General features: G+C 45.5%; 1 long non-coding RNA gene across 1 annotated transcript in view; it reads left to right on the top strand.

The window, feature by feature from the left end:
• The first annotated feature begins 5,098 nt into the window (after nt 1-5,098).
• LOC138369366 (uncharacterized) overlaps nt 5,099-20,561 on the top strand; it is a 52,785-nt gene continuing 37,322 nt past the window's right edge. The window contains exons 1-2 of the long non-coding RNA XR_011229812.1: nt 5,099-5,984; nt 6,128-6,172. This is a non-coding gene — a long non-coding RNA (uncharacterized lncRNA). The remainder of the gene's footprint in view (nt 5,985-6,127; nt 6,173-20,561) is intronic.

The following is a 20,561-nucleotide window of genomic DNA, read 5'->3' as shown; positions in this document are numbered from 1 at the left end:
CCATGTTGATGCTGTGTTACAAAGTTCCTTCGCTCCAGATGCTCCACTAGTTTTTTTCGCACAATCTTCTCCATCAGCTTGCATGGTATGCAGGTTAGGGACACTGGCCTGTAGTTCAGTGCCTCCTGTCTATCCCCTTTCTTGTATATCGGGTGTGTGTGTGTGTGTGTGTGTGTGTGTGTGTGTGTGTGTGTGTGTGTGTGTGTGTGTGTGTGTGTGTGTGTGTGTGTGTGTGTGTGTGTGTGTGTGCTTACCTAATTGTGCTTGCGGGGGTTGAGCTCTGGCTCTTTGGTCCCGCCTCTCAACTGTCAATCAACTAATGTACAGGTTCCTGAGCCTATTGGGCTCTATCATATCTACATCTGAAACAGTGTATGGAGTCTGCCTCCACCACATCACTCACCTAATGCATTCCATTTGTCAACCACTCTGACACTAAAAAAGTTCTTTCTAATATCTCTGTGGCTCATTTGGGCACTCAATTTCCGTCTGTGTCTCCTAGTGCGTGTGCCCCTTGTGTTAAATAGCATGTCCTTATCTACCCTATCAATTCTTTTGAGAATCTTGTATGTGGTGATTATGTCCCCCCCTAACTCTTCTGTCTTCCATTTTTTTTAAATTTTGCCCCGAGGGGCGAGTTTATTGGGCAGCGCCACTCATCTTGTGAGTGGACACACCGCCATAACAGCATGTACAACACTCCCCAATAGGAAGAAAACCCGCTGGGTTGTTTATCCTGTCACTTGTACCCAGACATAGCTGGGACTTGCTTAACTGTCTCAAGTGAACAGCTCCTCAAGCAAGAAGATTAACATCTATCAACCCTTAAAAGCTTACGTTATCTTGCGGGTGCAAAATGGGGAAATCTTTTAAGAACAGTATCAATATTTGACAAATAGTGTTTTCCTAACTCAAACAATGTGGGGTTTATTATTCTACACATACTTCTGATGTCTCTCAGGTGTTCACATTCACGTAGATAGTGGTCAAGGCGGTGTCCATCACTCTCACCACAGATTCTGCAACTTCGCTGATCAACTGTTGTTTCCATTCCATATCTCCATGGATATTTGTATCCAGTGACGTGAGGTTTAACTCCCGTAGTTTCTCCTCGTTGCTCATACCTTTCAGCTCGGGTACTAGTCTGGTGGCAAACCATTGAACATTCTCCAGTTTAGTCTTATGCTTGATTAGATATGGACTCCATGCTCGAGCTGCATACTCCAGATTTGGTCTGACATATATGGTATACAATATTCTGAATGATTCCTTACACAAGTTTCTAAAGGCCATTCTTATGTTGGCCAACCTGGCGTATGCCGCTGATGCTATCCTCTTGATATGGGCTTCAGAGGACAGGTCTGGCGTGATATCAACCCATAAGTCTTTCTCTCTCTCTGACTCTTGAAGAATTTCATCTCCCAAATGATGCCTTGTATCTGGTCTCCTGCTCCCTACACCTATCTTCATTACATTACATTTGCTTGGGTGTCTCTAACAACTCTAACAACCACTTGTTCGACCATTCCTTCAGCTTGTCCAGGTCTTCTTGAAGCCTGAAGCAGTCCTCCTCTGTCTTAATCCTTCTCATAATTTTGGCATCGTCAGCAAACATTGAGAGGAATGAGTCTATACCCTCTGGGAGATCATTTACGTATATCAGAAACAAGATAGGTCCGAGTAATGAGCCCTGTGGGACTCCACTGGTGACTTCAAGCCAATCTGTGGTCTCACCCATCACTGTAACTCTCTGCTTCCTATTGCTTAGATGCTCCCTTATCCTCTGGAGCAGTGTACCCACCTAATTGTGCTTGCTCTTTGGTCCCGCCTCTCAACTGTCAATCAACTGATGTACAGATTCCTGAGCCTTCTGGGCTTTATCATAGCTACATTTGAAACTGTGTATGGAGTGTGTGTGTGAGTGTGTATGTGTATGTGTATGTGTGTGTGTGTGTGTGTGTGTGTGTACTCACCTAATTGTACTCACCTAATTGTGCTTGCGGGGGTTGAGCTCTGGCTCTTTGGTCCCGCCTCTCAACCGTCAATCAACTGGTGTACTGAGCCTATTGGGCTCTATCATATCTACATTTGAAACTATGTATGGAGTCAGCCTCCACCACATCACTTCCTAATGCATTCCATTTACTAACTACTCTGACACTGAAAAAGTTCTTTCTAACGTCTCTGTGGCTCATTTGGGTACTCAGCTTCCACCTGTGTCCCCTTGTTCGCGTCCCACCAGTGTTGAATAGTTCATCCTTGTTTACCCGGTCGATTCCCCTGAGGATTTTGTAGGTTGTGATCATGTCCCCCCTTACTCTTCTGTCTTCCAGTGTCGTAAGGTGCATTTCCCGCAGCCTTTCCTCATAACCCATGCCTCTTAGTTCTGGGACTAGTCTAGTAGCATACCTTTGGACTTTTTCCAGCTTCGTCTTGTGCTTGACAAGGTACGGGCTCCATGCTGGGGCCGCATACTCCAGGATTGGTCTTACATATGTGGTGTGTGTGTGTGTGTGTGTGTGTGTGTGTGTGTGTGTGTGTGTGTGTGTGTGTGTGTGTGTGTGTGTGTGTGTGTGTGTGTGTGTGTGTGTGTTTTATATTACAGTAGAAGTGATGAATACATCTATGAGGTCTGCCACAGCTTGGACGAGCATAACCCGAGGGCGAGATTGGGAGATGGACCAACGAGTCATTGTCAACCAGAACCAATCTATCCTGAGGCTGTGCTCGCCCAAGCGGTTCCTCGACACCAGAAAGATTCATTATTAATGTTACGAGAAATGTTGAAAAAAAATCGCGTTTTTTTTCTCTCAAATATAAATTATAACTATGGTATATGTTCAAATTTTCTATATAGTTTTGGCGTAATTTATTTTAGGTGATTATAGGTTCTCTTGCCTGTTATTTTTATTTCAATAGGACTTCAGGTTATGCTTGGTCCGTGCAACAGCTGACCCCAATGACGGATTCAACAGTTTTAACATGCTCTTCATTCAACAGTTTTAACCTGCTCTTCATTCAACAGTTTTAACCTGCTCTTCATTCAACAGTTTTAACATGCTCTTCATTCAACAGTTTTAACATGCTCTTCATTCAACAGTTTTAACATGCTCTTCATTCAACAGTTTTAACATGCTCTTCATTCAACTGTTTTAACATGCTCTTCATTCAACAGTTTTAACATGCTCTTCATTCAACTGTTTTAACATGCTCTTCATTCAACAGTTTTAACATGCTCTTCATTCAACAGTTTTAACATGCTCTTCATTCAACAGTTTTAATTAACATGCTCTTCATTCAACAGTTTTAACATGTTCTTCATTCAACAGTTTTAACATGCTCTTCATTCAACAGTTTTAACATGTTCTTCATTCAACAGTTTTAACATGCTCTTCATTCAACAGTTTTAACATGCTCTTCATTCAACAGTTTTAACATGCTCTTCATTCAACTGTTTTAACATGCTCTTCATTCAACAGTTTTAACATGCTCTTCATTCAACTGTTTTAACATGCTCTTCATTCAACAGTTTTAACATGCTCTTCATTCAACAGTTTTAACATGCTCTTCATTCAACAGTTTTAATTAACATGCTCTTCATTCAACAGTTTTAACATGTTCTTCATTCAACAGTTTTAACATGCTCTTCATTCAACAGTTTTAACATGCTCTTCATTCAACAGTTTTAACCTGCTCTTCATTCAACAGTTTTAACCTGCTCTTCATTCAACAGTTTTAACATGCTCTTCATTCAACAGTTTTAACATGCTCTTCATTCAACAGTTTTAACCTGCTCTTCATTCAACAGTTTTAACATGCTCTTCATTCAACAGTTTTAACATGCTCTTCATTCAACAGTTTTAACATGCTCTTCATTCAACAGTTTTAACATGCTCTTCATTCAACAGTTTTAACATGCTCTTCATTCAACAGTTTTAACATGCTCTTCATTCAACAGTTTTAACATGCTCTTCATTCAACAGTTTTAACATGCTCTTCATTCAACACAATCAAATTCTCAAATATATATTAATATTATTTTAAATTGACATTTTTGGCATATTTATGAGCAGGTTAGGGTAGGTGTTTAGGTTCTGTTGGCAATTATTTGTATTTCCAGGGCGTGGGTCAAGCATTTACAGAGTTACAACACGAAAAAAAAAATCAATGAGTCGTCAGCAAAGAAAGGCTTTTTCGCATTTCTTCTGGTCAAGAAATGCTCGAAAGTCATCAGATATGTCGTGTAAGGCTGTTTTTATTCGTAAACAAGGAGGTTTAGCGGGTGCACGAAAAGAACATGTGGCCATTGTTTTTTTTGTTGTTTTTTTTGCAGGGATATTCCTAAGCCTTTGGCTGGCCCACTAAGTGTTGCTTGTTTCTGTTTTACTTGGGCGGAGTATGAGTATTTATGACTCGTATGGTCGCTTCAGTAAGATTTTGCCAGATGTGTTTAACAACTTCTTCTGCTCTGTTGAATCTAAGTTGAAATCATAGTGGGTTTGTAACTGTGCACTGTGTTAGATAATGTTCCAGTGGTCTGTTGGGCATTTCTCCACAGTGCGGTCATTGTTGACGAGGGCGGGCTGTTGTATTTGCAGTACGTAAACAAAACACTTGATAAGTGATTTGATTTTTGGCTGTGACGAGAACCCGTTGTCAAACTAGGCAGTTTAAAGCAGCGGCCGTCCTCCCCAGACGCATTCATCAATTTTAACATACTGTGTAATAAAGTGGTTTCTTCTCATATAAATTAATATTATTATATATATAAAATTTCTATGTAAAGTTAGGCGTAGGTTAAGTTAGGTTAGGTGTTTAGGTTCTGTTGGAGATTATTTGTATTTGAAGTAGGTGGGTGGGGCATTTATAGAACTGTGGTTCGAGCAGAGGAGGTAAGCAAAGCGCTTCTTCCGGAAGTGTTCGAACGTCATCATTTGAGAGTTTTGTATATACCAATTTTCATTCATAAACAGTGGGTTCTGCTGTTAGATTAACGAGCTTGGATCTTTGTATGTGAGGACGTGCTGTGTGAAGAGGTGCTGTGTGAGGAAGTGCTGTGTGAAGAGGTGCTGTGTGAGGAAGTGCTGTGTGAAGAGGTGCTGTGTGAGGAAGTGCTGTGTGAGGATGTGCTGTGTGAGGACGTGCTGTGTGAAGAGGTGCTGTGTGAGGAAGTGCTGTGTGAGGAGGTGCTGTGTGAGGACGTGCTGTGTGAAGAGGTGCTGTGTGAGGAAGTGCTGTGTGAGGATGTGCTGTGTGAGGACGTGCTGTGTGAGGACGTGCTGTGTGAAGAGGTGCTGTGTGAGGAAGTGCTGTGTGAGGAGGTGCTGTGTGAGGACGTGCTGTATGAGGACGGGTTGAGACGCCTCTTGGCTTCGAGCGGCTCATAAGCGGATTCATTCGAACTCGAAAAGAGAACCGCCTCAACTCTGCACCTGGGTGGGTCAGCTCAGTACGCTGACCCCTATGGTTGTTCCCGGTTGTCTCGTGACGAGTGAGAAGGAAACGGCCGGATAAGACAAAGTGTGTTCTGTTACAGTGTTATAGCTAGCGCGAGTACTTTACTTACTCGTTCCTTGTTCCTATATTATATAATATACATTTTAGTGATTAGTAAAATAACCAGGACAGAAAACTCTGCCATATCTGAACGTGACTGAATGTCGACTCGGAGTTGACAGCTCAGCAGTAAATAGTCGTTGAAGACAGACAGTTTTGCTGACGATAAATGTGTAATTGATTTGGTTTAATGGTCCAGGACGGATCGAAACGTTCTCTCTCCATCTTCTAGTGTGTGGTTTGGTCATCAAGACAGGCCCTTACTGCTGTGACAACATTAAGTGATTGACAGCGGCTCCAGTCCTCCGTATAGTATTTGTTTGATCTAGTGTTTATAGTGTAAGATATCTTGCAAGATTGCTAAATGTTTCAACTGACGTCTGCAGTCACAGGACGAGGTTTCCAGCGCCACCATCCTTCAGGAAAAGGTAAAACTCGCCTTTATCTGCGTTGTTTATGTACATATATATATGGCTTAACAGGTGGTGATTGTATTTGTCGTGAATAAGAGTTGTAATGTATATAATATCGTACTAATAAGTAGTACTAATTCCCTTTCATGCCATTACAGGTAAGATCACGGCTCCTCGTGGGACAACTCTCTCCAGGTCGTAAGGTACGTTCCCATTTCCTTCTGTGAAAATAGGATTTTGGTTTTAATTTCGTTCAATAACTTACAAAAGCAGCGTTCACAGTAATTTGGAGAGAGATCAAAGCCCTTAATTGGTGATTAGGGTGAGAACGTCCATTTTCCTTGGTCTTGGAGACACTCCAGTCGCTTGTCTGGGTCATCCTGGCCCCAAGGGTCTCGTGGGGATGGCTATGTGGGTATACACGTGGCCCAGTGGGTATAAACGTGCCCGTATGGGTATACATAGCGCTCGGAACACTGCCGAAGTTAAATAACTCGATATGCTATCTTGTTTAGCACTTTTACTGTCATTTAATTTCACTTCGTGTTATGTTAATAAGTGGCATTGATATAAGTGATATAAGAAATTAATGGTATATTCTAAATAGATATCTATCGTCCTAAGTTCTGCCAAGTTAACAAGTTACGTTTAATAATGTCATGTCCGTCAACTTTTATGTATTTTTGTAAAAAAATTTGATAACTTGAATACTTTTTTGTTATTTAATAAGTTTTCTAACATGCAAATCGGGATACCACGAAACGTACTCTTAATTAAATAAAAGTTTCTTCAGTAAGGTGCGAATTACAATCATGATGAATATTATGTTTAAGCGATAAGATGACATGTAAAAAGTTGTGTAGTTTTCCTCCATAATGTATTTAGGGGGATGATTGTTGTTATATTACCGTGTGAGCGACCAGTCATTCTCCAGCCAGTCTAGCTCAGTGGGCTTCGTTAACTGTCAACTGGTCCTGGATACATCAAGACTGCATGAAGGAATATAGTAGCCACATCAGTGTGCTGTTTTGTCCTATTCTGGGATACATTTTCGTCAATCTTATAAGAGACTTGAATGGGAAATTTGTGAAATTAATTTGTTAAACTTTTCTACCAGTTTACAATGTTTTTTTTTATCGATATTAAGTCACTGGCTATTATATATTATATAGTCACTAGATATATATATATATGCATGGGGGTTAAGTATCAATCTCGATTCCTTTACAACAACAATATTCATGTCTTCCCAAAAATTTTTTTAAAACTTAGGCGAGTTGCGAAACACTTAAAAATAAAAAACTAGGTGTCTGCAAAGGTTGATTTAAAACTACAGTTTGTATATGAGTATGAGAGAGTACCGGTGACAGCACAGTATCTTGGAGGACGTAGTATGATCTACATTTTTTTGTTTACAATCACAGTTTTATTTGTTAGGCAATTTCTATTAAAGATTGTTTTTGCGTTGCGTCACTAGCACTGCCTCGCAGCTCCTTGTGTGTGTTTGTGTGTGTGTGTTTTTGTTTTGTGTTTGTTTTGTGTTTGTTTTGTGTTTGTTTTGTGTTTGTGTGTGTGTGTTTGTGTGTGTGTTTGTGTGTTTGTGTGTGTGTGTTTGTGTGTGTTTGTGTGTGTTTGTGTGTGTGTGTGTGTGTGTGTGTGTGTGTGTGTGTGTGTGTGTGTGTGTGTTTGTGTGTGTGTGTTTGTGTGTGTGTGTTTGTGTGTGTGTGTGTGTGTGTGTGTGTGTGTGTGTGTGTGTGTGTGTGTGTGTGTGTGTGTGTGTGTGTGTGTTTGTGTGTGTGTTTGTGTGTTTGTTTGTTTGTTTGTGTGTGTTTGTGTGTTTTTTTTTTTTTTTTTTTTTTTTTTTTTTTTTTTTTTTTTTTTTTTTTTTTTTGGGGGGGGGGGGGGAAGCTGAGGTTCAGGTAAACGGTCCCCCCGTCCTCTGGTAACGGGCAGAAATCAGTTTCATGAAATAATTTTAATACCCTCTGCTGCCTCAGCTTGGCCGGCAGCAGTAGCATTATCAAGGTAACCTGTTGTGTGTCCACACTTAAGAGCAAGTTTTCGGCTGTCCAGTATAAATAAAGTTAACGTTGTGACTCGACACTGACACTGATGCAGGAACATTTCGGGAATGTTAGTTTCCCTGCTCTATAGTGCCGTTTAAGTGTTCCTTTGCTCGACCAAAAATATGGTTATTCAGGCGAACATTCTGAACATTTCTGTAGTGTTCAACTGTGTTAGCAATTGTCCCATTCAACATTTAAAAGGGTGCAGACCTCATAGCAACTTAAGAAAAATCTGTCAAACTAATCATATGCGCCGCACCTTTCACCAATAAGCAAACTGAATCACCATCATACTCAAATTGCGAAAATGGAGGAAATGAGTTCTCAAGCTTCATCACCCTGCCGCTGCCAAAGCATTTGAAAGGCAGCCAAGTCCTCGAGCTTGACTTGGACACCCATTAGAGATCGACGTGCTGAAAGAATTATAATCTAGATAGTTCCATTTCAGTCTAATGGACTCAGTCCCGCTGTAAAGAAGGTGGAACGCTACGCGTACTAGTGGCTGTACAAGAATGTAACAACTCTTGTATAATATAACAAAATATTATATATATATATATATATATATATATATGTCGTACCTAGTAGCCAGAACGCACTTTTCAGCCTACTATGCAAGACTCGATTTGCCTAATAAGCCAAGTTTTCATGAATTAATATATTTTCTCAAATTTTTTTCTTATGAAATGATAAAGCTACCCATTTCATTATGTATGAGTCAATTTTTTTTTATTGGAGTTAAAATTAACGTAGATATATGACCGAACCTAACCAACCCTACCTAACCTAACCTAACCTGTCTCTGTAGGTTAGGTTGGGTTAAGTAGCCGAAAAAGTTAGGTTAGGTTAGGTTAGGTAGGTTAGGTAGTCGAAAAACAATTAATTCATGAAAACTTGGCTTATTAGGCAAATCGGGCCTTGCATAGTAGGCTGAGAAGTGAGTTCTGGCTACTAGGTACGACATATATATATATATATATATATATATATATATATATATATATATATATATATATATATATATAAAGTAGACGCCCGTCCTGTCACGTACTCCGCCCTGTCAACGTGGAATGAGACAGGTGGGTCGGGCTGGGTGCGGGCAGAGGCCAACCAGCTAATAGGCTTGTTTAGTAATGGCAGCCAAGAACTGCCCATCACTGGCCAGCTCTGTCTGGTGGTCAACACCAGACCATCCATCTATCCATCTTTCTATCTATTTATCCTGGACACTTGGCAAGTCGTAGTATGTATTTTGTAGGCAGTAACCTTACGCAAAATAGCCTTATTTGTACAACGGAACAAGCGCCAGTGGGCAAGTCTACCTCCAGGTTGCAATACTTGTACCATGTTGTGGTCTAGTCACTAGAAGCGTGTGCCTGGGAACACCCACCGCATGGGTTCGAACCGTCACGCCGCTCCAACGGATTTTCTAACTGATACATCACGTTAATGTGATTACTCTGTAAATAATAATAAATATTATTAATAATGTTAATACTAATATTAACAAAATTAATATTATTAATGTTAATATTAATATTAATAATATTAATATTAATAATAAAGTTTGATAATAATATTAATAATTACAAAATAACTGTATTTTACTCCTGACACTTTCCGCGCGCTCTTAAAAAAAATCTGAACAAAATGAAAACGTCATTTTTAATATACATACACCTGACTAATGGTCATTTTCCCGGCGAATAATCTTGGTTAATTAATAGATCAATGTACCTTGGCTACCCTCTGACACGTCGTCAATGGCATGCAGCAGCCCCCATAAAAAGGCCCAGACAAGAGATTTTCCGCATTAGCGTCCGCAGAGTCTTTCCCAGAAGTGAGCTGTTCCGCTGTGGGCACTAATTCGTCTCTGCTTCCCGCACGACTCCTCCCAGGAGGCCCGGGAAGTGGAGGGCGACCAACGCGTTAGTTGGGTACTCGGCTTTTGTTCTGCGGGTGAGTGCGTGGGAAGAGGAAGAAGAATGAAGGATATGAGGAAAGGGTGGGAAGGTGGACTGTTGAGAAAGTAAGAAGAGGAGGAGAAGAGACGAAGATATTGAGGGGAAAGATAGAGGAGAGACATGATAGAAAAAGGAGAATATATATAAACTATTAGTGTCATAGGAGAGCGAGGACAGGTAACAATAGCAGCTGAGAGAACATGAAGGATAATCGTTAGCGAGTGACAGGTGACGCTGTACTAGGTGCTGGGAGGTGAGGTGCTAGGCCGAGTCCTAGGAGGTGAGGTGCTAGGCCGAGTCCTAGGAGGTGAGGTGCTAGGCCGAGTCCTAGGAGGTGAGGTGCTAGGCAGAGTCCTAGGAGGTGAGGTGCTAGGCAGAGTCCTAGGAGGTGAGGTGCTAGGAGAGTTATGTACATGACAAACTAGCCAGTAGTAGTCAGTAAGAAATGACTAGTAATGCCCTCCAATCACTCCTGCAACCACAACCAAGGACAATGTTGATGGTAGGGGGGGGGAGGGAGGTCACCTGCTGCGGGGGGGGGGGGAGGGAGGTCACCTGCTGCGCTAAGTGCTGGTAATTAGTAAAGGAAGGACAGGTAACTATAGGGGAAAAGCGCCACGCCTTTACTACTATATACCACTTATAAGGGGTCAGGATAAAGATTTGGGATGGGACGGGGGGGGCAAAGGAATGGTGCCCTAACCACTTGGACGGTCGGGGGATTGAGCGCCGACTTGCTTGAAGTGAGACCGTCGCTTTTACCGTTCAGCCCAAATGGTACCACTGTAGCATCCTCATGAGTCACTTGTCATGCGGTCGGTGTCAAAGAGTGCGTTCGCGCGCGCGAGCGTGTATATGTGTGCATTATTTGCTTAAGAGCGTCCAGGAAGGCCGTAGGAGATCATAATTAACATGTAAATATTACTAGATAATGAACCAGGACGGACCGAAACGTCGTAGTCTCTCCATCTTCTGGTGTGTGGTCCGGGCATCATAACATGTCAATGATAGGGGGAGGAAAGGTTAGTGTGGGGGAGTGAGCCAAGGAACAGAATATAGAAAGGGAAGAGCAAAATAACTAGAGAACGAGAGCCTGTTAGAGAGAGAGAGAACGAGAGCCTGTTAGAGAGAGAACGAGAGCCAGTTAGAACGAGAGCCTGTTAGAGAGAGAGAGAACGAGAGCCAGTTAGAGAGAACGAGAGCCTGTTAGAGAGCCGCAGCAAGAGAGAGACGGCCGGCTTCCGGGCAAGAGCTAGTACCACTGCTCTGTAACGAAATCAGGTGCAGATAGAAAAGTCATACCCTGGGGTAGGGAGGGAGTCTCCCTCCCTACCCCGGTGAGGGAGGGAGTCTCCCTCCCTACCCCGGTGAGGGAGGGAGAGAACAACATAGGGAGCCTTGGGTGTTGGGAGGCTAGATGGGAAAAATAGTACCCGTGTGTAGTGGGGGGATAAATGGGGTGATAGTTGTGGGAAGGAGTGTAAAGGGGTAGCTGGGAGAGGAGGGAAAAGGGTGACACACCAAAGAGACGTCTCGTCCACCGTCCAAAGTCCCTCAGCTTGCGGTATATATATATATATATATATTTGTCTTGAGGACGGGGGGAGACCTGAGGCCTTGTGTTACCTGTCAAACCGCCCGTCCAACCACCCGTCCGCACTCAGAATGGAGTCATTTTTGTGCCTCCTTTCTGGGAAATGTCAGAGAGGAGGGGGGGGGGTTGCGGGGTGAGGCAGAGGGGATGGAAAGGAAGGATAGAAGAGGCAATGGAAGAGAAGGGATAGAGGTGGATATAGCAACTAAAGAGGATAAGTTTTGTTGTTCTAATCTTCTTGTATTTTGTTTTTTGTTTTTGCCTCCTTTTCCTCTCATTCCGTCTCCCCCCCCCCCTCCCGTCCCATCACAAATCGTTATCCTGACCCGTTCCAAGTGCTATATAGACGTAATGGCTTAGCGCTTATTCCTTTCTCTTATTTTCTTTTCCTTTCGGCTTCCATTTTTATACCTAATGCAAGGTAGACCATATGAAAGTTTTTTTTTATTATTATTATTTTCTACCACAGACGTGGCCACACATTTACAATGCTAATCAGCATATATACATTTTCTTCTGTCGTCCATGGACAGGGTTAGAGATGTGTTAAACATATAGTTCAAGGGTTTATTGAACAATCAACCAAAGAAGGCGAGGGGGAAGAGTGAGAGAAATGCGGACTACAGACCTGCACCCACACCAGCTCCTCGTCCTAAGATTTCCCAATGTCAAGAAAACGGTCAGTTTTTACAGTGTCTTCTCCTAACCTACCAGAGGACCCAAAACAGAAAACGGGACAGTACGTCTCACTTTGGTCAGCCGCTTTCATTGTCAAGCACGACAATTTTTGGCATTAGGGTAACGCATGCGAACCAAATGCGATGTTCTTTGTAAAAGGACAGTGGCTGGCTATAGTCACATTCATTTTACTACAGTGCCGGCCCAACCACTTGGCCTGAACGGTAGAGCGACGTTCTCGCTTCATGCAGGTCGGCGTTCAATCCCCGACCGTCCATAAGTGTTTGGGCACCATTCCTTACCCCTGTCCCATTCCAAATCCTTATCCTGACTCCTTCCCAGTGCTATATAGTCGTATTGGCTTGGTGCTTTTCCCTGATAGTTCGTTCCTTCTTTCTACTACAGTGCAACCACTCAATCACAACTCTATGCAACTGCTCTTCCCCAAGCTACTTGTCACATACATTATTTTTGTTGTCCAACACGCTTATTTGCAGTGAAATATCCTCTTAACCTTCCAATCCTTAGAGAAGTTGTTAATTTAATCAACCATCCCATACTATATAGCTGCTCCTACCCTTGTGTGTGCGACTAGTGTGTGTACACAAGAGACTGCCAGGACACCCCATATAGTGACCCTTGCCTCTTCTTCTCCTTACCCTTGCCTCTTCTTCTCCTTACCCTTGCCTCTCCTTTCCTCCTTACCCTTGGCTCTCCTCTCCTCCTTACCCTTGGCTCTCCTCTCCTCCTTACCCTTGGCTCTCCTCTCCTCCTTACCCTTGGCTCTCCTCCTCCTCCTTACCCTTGGCTCTTCTCCTCCTCCTTACCCTTGGCTCTCCTCTCCTCCTTACCCTTGGCTCTCCTCTCCTCCTTACCCTTGGCTCTCCTCCTCCTCCTTACCCTTGGCTCTCCTCTCCTCCTTACCCTTGGCTCTCCTCTCCTCCTTACCCTTGGCTCTCCTCTCCTCCTTACCCTTGGCTCTCCTCTCCTCCTTACCCTTGGCTCTCCTCTCCTCCTTACCCTTGGCTCTCCTCTCCTCCTTACCCTTGGCTCTCCTTCTTCTCCTTACCCTTGGCTCTCCTTCTTCTCCTTACCCTTGGCTCTCCTTCTCCTCCTTACCCTTGGCTCTCCTTCTCCTCCTTACCCTTGACTCTCCTCCTCCTACACTTGCCTCACCTCTCTTCCTTACCCTTGCCTCTCCTCTCCTCTCCTCCTCCTCCTCCTCCTCACCCTTGCCTCTCCTCCTCCTCCTCACCCTTGCCTCTCCTCCTCCTCCTTACCCTGGCCTCTCCTCCTCCTCCTTACCCTGGCCTCTCCTCCTCCTACCTCAAGTTACCTACCCGCCATACACACATTTGATGCCTTAGTCTCATACGCCACGTCGTGTCTACCTGCCAGCCTCCCTACACCACAGAATCTACCCCACCACACTATCTACCACACTTCTACCCCGAAGATTTGCTTCGCTTCCCCTCCCCTCAACTACATCACACAACCAAATGTTCTCTTTACCCCCCCCCCTAGACACAAAACTTCCCTACCTACACCGCCACCCCCCCAAAAAAAACCCCACACCGCCACCTCCCCCAACAAAACCCCCCACACCGCCACCTCCCCCAACAAAACCCCCCACACCGCCACCTCCCCCAACAAAACCCCCCACACCGCCACCTCCCCAAACCCCCCCCCCAACACCCTTCCCCCAAACCCCCCAACACCCTTCCCCCAAACCCCCCAACACCCTTCCCCCAAACCCCCCAACACCCCTCAACACCATTCCCCCAAACCCCCCAACACAACCACTCCCCCAAACACCCCTCCAAAACACCCCCTCCCCTAAACACCCCTCCAAAACACCCCCCTCCCAAAAAATACCACCCCCCCCAAATACACCCCCCCAAAATACCCCACCCCAAAATACCCCACCCCAAAATACCCCCCCCAAAATACCCCCCCAAAAGATACCCCCCCCAAAAAATACCCCCCCCAAAATACCCCCCCAAAAAATACCCCCACAAAAAAATACCCCCCCCAAATACCCCCCCCCCACATACCCCCCCAAATACCCCCCCCCAAATACCCCCCAAATACCCCCCCCCCCAATACCCCCCCCCAATACCCCCCCCCCCAAATACCCCCCCCCCCAAATACCCCCCCCCCAAATACCCCCCCCCCCAAATACCCCCCCCCCCAAATACCCCCCCCAAATACCCCCCCCCAAATACCCCCCCAAATACCCCCCCCCAAATACCCCCCCCCCCAAATACCCCCCCCAAATACCCCCCCCCCCCAAATACCCCCCCAAATACCCCCCCCCAAATACCCCCCCCCAAATACCCCCCCCCAAATACCCCCCCCAAATACCCCCCCCAAATACCCCCCCCAAATACCCCACCCAAATACCCCCCCAAATACCCCCCAAAATACCCCCCTTAAATACCCCCCCAAATACCCCCCCAAATACCCCCCCAAAAATACCCCCCCCAAAATACCCCCAAAAAAAACCCAACCCCCTCAAAAAAAAAACCAAACCCCCCCAAACACCTCCCCCCCAAACACCTCCCCCCCAAACACCTTCCCAAACACCTCCCCCCCAATCACCCCCCCCAAACACCTCCCCCCCAAACACCCCCCCAAACACCCCCCAAACACCTCCCCCCCAAACACCCCCCCCCAAACACCCCCCCCAAACACCCCCCCCCCCCAAACACCCCCCCAAACACCCCCCCCCAAACACCCCCCCCAAACACCCCCCCCCAAACACCCCCCCCCAAACACCCCCCCAAACACCCCCCCAAACACCCCCCCCAAACACCCCCCCCAAACACCCCCCCCCAAACACCCCCCCCAAACACCCCCCCCAAACACCACCCCCCCAAACACCACCCCCCAAACACCCCCCCTCAAACACCCCCCCCCAAACACCCTCCCCAAACACCCCCCCCCCCAAACACCCCCCCCAAACACCCCCCCCAAACACCACCCCAAACACCCCCCATAAACACTCCCCCCAAACACCCCCCCAATCACCCCACCCCAAACACCCCACCCCAAACACAGCCCCCCAAACACCCGCCCCCAAACACCCCCCCCAAACACCCCCCCCCAAACACCCCCCCAAATACCCCCCCAAATACCCCCTAACCCCCCCCAAATACCCCCCCAAATACCCCCCCCAAATACCCCCCAAATACCCCCCCCAAATGCCCCCCAAATACCCCCCCCAAATACCCCCCCCCAAATACCCCCCCAAATGCCCCCCCCAAATAGCCCCCCAAATACCCCCCCCCCCCAAATACCCCCCCAAATACCCCCCCCAAATACCCCCCCCCAAATACCCCCCCCCCCAAATACCCCCCCCCCCAAATACCCCCCCCCCCCCCAAATACCCCCCCCAAATACCCCCCCAAATACCCCCCCCAAATACCCCCCCCAAATAGCCCCCCAAATACCCCCCCCCCAAATACCCCTCCAAATACCACCCCCCCGAAATACCCCCCCCCCGAAATACCCCCCCCCAAATATCCCCCCAAATACCACCCCCCAATACCACCCCCCCCAAATACCACCCCCCAATACCACCCCCCCCCAAATACCACCCCCCCCAAATACCACCCCCCCAAATACCCCCCCCCAAACATCCCCCCCCCAAACACCACCATTCCATTCCACCATATACACCCCCAGACCCTGGCACCCATATGGCACCAATCCTGCCCTGTCTACTGAGAGCCTCGATGCCAAATTATGAAAAGGTAAACAGCTTAGTCAAATTTCCACGCTTGTGGCTAATTCGGTAGTGAAAAATTACCCTGCGTCTCGGGTTGTTTTGTCGGAAGGGATAAGGTAAGGGGGTGGGGAAGGGCTGAAGGTAGGGGTCGAGAGGAGGATGCAGGGGAAGGGGTGAAGGTAGGGGAGGGGAAAGAATGAAAGCAGGAAAGGGGTGGAGGAAGGGGGTGAGGGATGGAGAGAATGGAGGAGGTTATAGCAGAGAGAAAATCGTAGGTGACAAGAGGGAAGAAGTGAGAGGATCTGACAGAAGATAATGGTGAAATATTTTCGAAGAGGAGGAGGAGAACGGGCAGAAAGGAAACGGAAGGGAAAATAGAATTAAGAAAAGGAAGGATGAAGATCCGAGAAAGGCTGAAGATCAGACAAAGAAATATTATGCTCTATACACAATTAGTATTTATTTTCTTAAGACATATTTAATCATAATAGTAAAATTCATATTTGATTAATATTGTTGCAAGTCTTCAAAAAGATGGCGGCCATAAGTCAACAAGGCAAATGTTTCACATTCCCGTTTTCTACGAAACCAAACATTGAGTCGCTTATTTACCCAAGACAACATTCGCTTGTCACGCCTCCGCTTCATTTTATCCAGTCGCATCCAACGGTGTGGAAATCTTAGGAGGATGGGCATACCCCAGATATGTCCGGGGGGAGCCTGTGGTGATGTACGTGCTCCAGATCTGTCCGGGGAAGAGGGGGGAAGGGAAGCTTACGGTGATGTGCGTGCCCCACATCTGCACAGGGGCACCCGAGGTGATGTTCGTGCCTCCTATGGGGATGTTCGTGCCCTGAACTTCTCCGGGGGATGGGGGGCGATGGGGTGGTGTGCGTGCCCCAGGTCTGTCCAGTCCTGGGAACGTCTGCTATTGCGTAACTCTTAATCTGTCTGCGGAAGGCAGTGGTGATGTGTGTAAAGCAATTAATTATTAGGAGAACAGCACTAAGCCGTTAAGACTATATAGCTTAATGTTAAGAAATATCCTGATGTGATGTGCGTGTACTCCACTTTAGTATTATTTAGGTTCCCAAAAAATGAATGGATTTATGGAGGGCGGTGACATCTGTTTTATTTAATATAAACACCTTTATATTCGTAATGTCGAACGCTAGATATGGAACCGGAGAAAACTATAAAATTTGTTACGGAAGTCACTAAAATCTTTCATTTTAGTGAAATTTGAGTTAGTGTCTCAAATGTTCGTGACGAGGTGAATCCTAAGCACCACGGAAAACTGAATGTGGATTGTTGAATGCTGCTTTAAATGAAACGTGCTAATTTTAGGTCTGGAATACGCATTTACGGTCGTATATTGACGGAACACAAAGGAATGACCTGCTCCAAACCTTCCCACAAGTCATATATTACAAAGTGATCGCTCACTGTGTAGCGGGTAGGAGTAAGTTATAATTATTTACTTTCCACAATAGAACCAAATACTAATCTTTAATCTCAAATACATTGTTACAGTGTAGTGAATAATGGTCGGTCCGGCCGAGCGGACAGCACGCTGAACTTGTGATCCTGTGGTCCTGGGTTCGACCCCAGGCGCCGGCGAGAAACAATGGGCAGAGTTTCTTTCACCCTATGCCCCTGTTACCTAGCAGTAAAATAGGTACCTGGGTGTTAGTCAGCTGTCACGGGCTGCTTCCTGGGGGTGGAGGCCTGGTCGAGGACCGGGCCGCGGGGACACTAAAAGCCCCAAAATCATCTCAAGATAACCTCAAGATAACACGATGCCAGATATTATTCTCAATTAATAATAATTGGATTAAAAAAATCAGCATTATGAACGCAAATACTATAAATTCAGTGTTTCAAATAGTCACAATCTGGCTTATGTCTTCGCCGCATCAGGTATGAGACGTCAAGGACAGCTCCTATAGCAAACCTTTGGACTTTACAAATTTTTCCCTTCCAACTTGAAACGGTAGATAGAGTTTCGCTTAGAAACAGGTCGGCGTTCAGTCCCCGAGGGTCCAAGTCGTTGGGCACCATTCCTTTCCTCCCGTCCTGTCCCAAATCCTTATCTTGATTCCTTCTAAGTGACATCTTAATAGCTTGGCGCTTTCCCCTGATAGTTCCCTCCCCCCTCCTCCCAGGGTCACGGGTGGGGGGGGGGGGGAGGGGGGAGAAAGACACAACATTTGAGTATATTAAAGTCGACCATTTACTTCTCAGATCTCTAAAGTGTGTAAATGTCTACCTGAAACATTTTGAATTCCTCTTCTGTTCAGATTTGTCTTATCAGTTTGGCATCGTCGGTATAAACTGTGAATACCCGCGCGCGCACGTTTACTGGTTATGCCTGCAAGATTGAGCTGTTAGCTCTTGGACCCCGCCTTTTTACCGTCCGTTGTCTTACGTACTGACTCCCAACATTTTAATCATATATGCTAAAAATATTCCACTAACACACAACTCTCAGGATGTAGCCCGTAGCAGCTGACTAACAGGACTATTTAATACTAGGTAAGCTGGGGCATCTGGCTAAAGAATCTGCCCATTTATGTATGCCTCGAATCGAACCTGGGCTCTAATTTGGATTACGATCCCTGAGCGCTGTCCACTCTGGCACGAGACTGTGTGTGTGTTTGTATACACTCGCCTAGATGTAGTCACCTAGTTGTGCTTGCATGGGTTGAGCTTTGGCTCTTTGGTCCCGCCGGTCAACCGTCAAGTGTGTGTGTGTATGTACTGACCTATTTGTACTCGCCTATTTGTACTCGCCTATTTGTGCTTGCGGGGGTTAAGCTTTAGCTCTTTGGTCCCGCCTTTCAACTGTCAATCAACTGGTGTACAGATTCCTGAGCCTACTGGGTTCTTATCATATCTACAATTAAAACTGTGTATGGAGTCAGCCTCTACCACATCGCTGCCTAATGCATTCCACTTGTTAACTACTATGACACCGAAAAAAGTTCTTTCTAACGTCACTGTGGCTCATTTAGGTACTAACTTTCCACCTGTGTCCCCTTGTTCGTGGTCCACCCGTGCTAAAGAGTTTTTGTCCACCCTGTCAATTCCCCCGAGAATTTTGTAGGTGGCTATCATGTCTCCCCTTACTCTTCATTTTTCCAGGGACGTGAGGATTCGGCTCCTGTGTACGTGTACGTACGTACTCGCCTAGTTGTGCTTGCGGGTTGAGCTTTGACTCTTTGGTCCCGCCTCTCAACCGTCAAACTGTGCGTACGTGTGTGTGTGTGTGTGTAGGGAGGGGGGGGGGGTAGGGGAGCCCCCCAACAGGGAAGGCAGTAAAACAGGCAAGTCCAACCCAGTCCTGCCCCCACCACAAGTCACAGTAAGGTGGATAACTTCATGACAGAAGCGTAACAGGAGAGAGGAAGAGATGGCGAGGGGGTAGACCGACAAACGTTCGTATGTACGAAAGGCCAAAAGCAGGCCAAATGTTAGGCCAGTCAGCAGAGAGGAGCAAGCAGACAAGGTTAAAAGCATTATTTGAGTGATCGTCACAGTGTAAGTAGCGGCGGAAAATGAGAAGCATAAATGTCAACCAAAATTGAAGTGACTATATATGTATTACCCAGAGTTGTAAGCTAAGACGACTAAATTGTGTTGACGTCCGTGTGTGTTCGTGTGCGCATACGTGAACCAGTGTAGCCCGGCAGGGTGGAAGCCCAGATATAACACAACACAGTGTGTAACACAAAAAATAATACGGCACTCTACAACACAAAATATAGCTAAGCCAACACGTCATACAATAACACACACAAACAACACGGTACAGATAACACACACAAGTTTATTGAGCAACAAACTTTTACCAACCATTAACAGTAGGAAAGGATCAAAGAAATCTACTTTACAATCGCATATATAAAACCCACTTGGAGAAAAACTGGCTACTTAAGACAGAGACCACCGCATTAAGTGACTCGCTAAACATATACTTATCGTCTTCCTCCACTCTCGCTTACATTCTATATTCAGACCAGGTTTTGGGCCTTGGTACTTTGAACAAATACCTTGGTACCTTCATTTGAATTTGAAATGTTGCCTTTTCTAATCCATCGTCAAAAAATCGTAGAGCTTATGGCAGGTATTGAGTGAACGTACTTTTTCTTAACCCCCTTCCATATGTAAATATTTTTTCTTGTAATGTTGTAAATTGTTATTAAAAGTGGAACAGTATAGATACAGTCGAACCCTTTCTCTCCTTAGCTTGAATAAGCAACACAAGGACTAATGTTTGCCACCTAAGGCCTAGTTTACTGCACATGTGCTACACTAGGCCTACCAAAAAAAAAAAAAAAATAGGTTTGGCTTTTGCCTTTTCTCGTCCACACAAGAAAATTGTATGTACATAAATTTTTTGTGCAACAGTTAATTTTTTGTTCCATTCAGCAACAGGTGTTGTAAGCCATATAATTTTTGAGGGACAGGTTGTATATTCGGCATGATTTACTTATGTTGTATTATGCATACGTAGTTTGAACAACATCCGTGTTAGGTGGGTTGGTTAGCCAATGTTTG

Source organism: Procambarus clarkii, chromosome 28, assembly GCF_040958095.1.
Source record: "Procambarus clarkii isolate CNS0578487 chromosome 28, FALCON_Pclarkii_2.0, whole genome shotgun sequence".
Classification (NCBI taxonomy): domain Eukaryota; kingdom Metazoa; phylum Arthropoda; class Malacostraca; order Decapoda; family Cambaridae; genus Procambarus; species Procambarus clarkii.
Note: the sequence above shows the minus strand (reverse complement) of the source record. Positions and strands in the feature narration are given on the sequence as shown.